Here is a 2,187-nt window from a genome sequence, read left to right as displayed (position 1 = left end):
TCAATAAATGTAATATTATTAAAATAAACTTGGTAACTGATTTAACTTCATAACCTATAAAATATAAAAAATAAACTATAAAATAATAATACCGCTAAACTAAATACATACAAATTTTTCATTTTTCTTGCAAATGATACATATATCTGGGAGAACGGCTGGTATGCTGCTACTTTGTTTTATAACTTGTGACGATCGCGTTTTCTTTGGTGAAGAAACTGAAACATTTAAAGGTTGTTTTTGATTTTTAAGTGACTTACCTTGGTCTTTCTCTGCTAATTTTTGAGCTCTCTCAATTTTTGTTTTATTAGTTAATAATTTATAGCAAGCAATGTGGCAAAACACCATTTAATTTTCATTTGCTTCATAGTCAAGAGTAATGCCACAAGATAAAGCAACATGTTGATGAAAAATGAGCATGATGAAAATGATTTAAGAGACTTTAGTGAAGGTTTTGAAAATTTTTCTGATAGAAATCATTCAAAAAGATTTTTAAAAAATTCATTTTCTGTTTTATTTAAAAAGGAAGTTTACACAAACACACACACACAGGTATATATATATATATATATATATATATAAATATATATATATATATATATATATGTATATATATATACATATATATATATATATATATATATATATATATATATTATATATATATATATAATATATATATATACATATATATATATATATAAACATATATTTATATATATATATATATATATATATATATATATATATATATATACATATATATATATATATATATATATATATATATATATATATATATATATATATATATATATATATATATATATATATATATATATATATATATATATATATATATATATATATATATATATATATATATATATATATATATATATATATATATATATTTCAGATGTCAAACATTTAAATAATAACTTTTAAATTTTTATGTGTGTGTTATATAGAAATATTATATTATGTGTGTGTTATATGTTTAATAAATATATTTATTTTATATAACTTAAAAACTCTTTAACATGTGTATTTTTTTTATAATACCGTGTTATTTTTGTTCTGCTGAATTTGTAAACTACACTGTTGCAAAAAATCGTGTTTATAAAAGGCATCAAGATGAACTGAAACATAATACTACACAGATTCAGATTGAGTCCGCTATTCAATTGGATTTGCCAATTTGTAATAGTATAAGATTATCTGATAAATATGCAGACCACTGATATATTTAACATATTTGATGAAATGAAAAGGTTTTTTATAATAACGATAATTATCATTTAGTTTCTGAAAAAACTTCTAAAAAGTTACTTTTACTGCATGGTGATTCAGTTAAAGCTCTATTGGGTGATGTTTGTAGATCGTTTGAAAGTTTTTTGCAACAGACTGGCATATCAATTCACAACCCATATGCACAATGTTTCCTGTATAAACTTCAAAGACACAACAGCATTGATTTATGTTTATCATATTGTATGAGCCCAGATAAATTTGATGCTTATTTAGGTGGATTGGGTCATGTAAAAGCAGTGAAAGTTAGTGTTGGCGAGGATTTTTTTTATCATGTACCTCTTGGAGAAAACCTAAAAAGTATTCTGAAAAGTCAAACAATTTTGCACCCAGATTCTTTATCTTTTTCAAAATCAAGCTACTTTCAAAGTTCTATACTACCATTTTCAGATCCAAACAAAACAGTATACATTGGTTTGTATTCGGATGAGTTAGAAGTATGTAACCCAATAGGCACCAGCAGGGGTATACATAAAGTATCAGCAATTTATTTTTCTATTTTAAATCAAAAGAACAATGCATCTAAAATGGCCAATTATCATTTATTCATTGTGTAATTTTAAAGTGGTTAAAAAAATTACACTCTATGCCAGTTATTGATGACTTGTTCAACTTATTATTTAATACATTTTGTGTAACACACAACAAAACACAAATGTATTTCAAAGAACTTGCAAATCTTACATTGTTGATAGTTCAAAACAACAACATGTATGTCTGTATTTTTCTCCTTTTTTACACTTACCATATGTATTTTTGCCTGCATTTTTTCCAAGTGATTTTATGCATGATTTTTTGGAAGGAATAACCCATGTTGTAATTTCAACATTTTTGAATCAATATATGATTAAGCGAAAACTAACATTGCTTGGTATG

The sequence above is a fragment of the Hydra vulgaris genome, chromosome 11, assembly GCF_038396675.1.
Source record: "Hydra vulgaris chromosome 11, alternate assembly HydraT2T_AEP".
Lineage (NCBI taxonomy): Eukaryota > Metazoa > Cnidaria > Hydrozoa > Anthoathecata > Hydridae > Hydra > Hydra vulgaris.
This window is presented reverse-complemented; position numbering follows the sequence as displayed.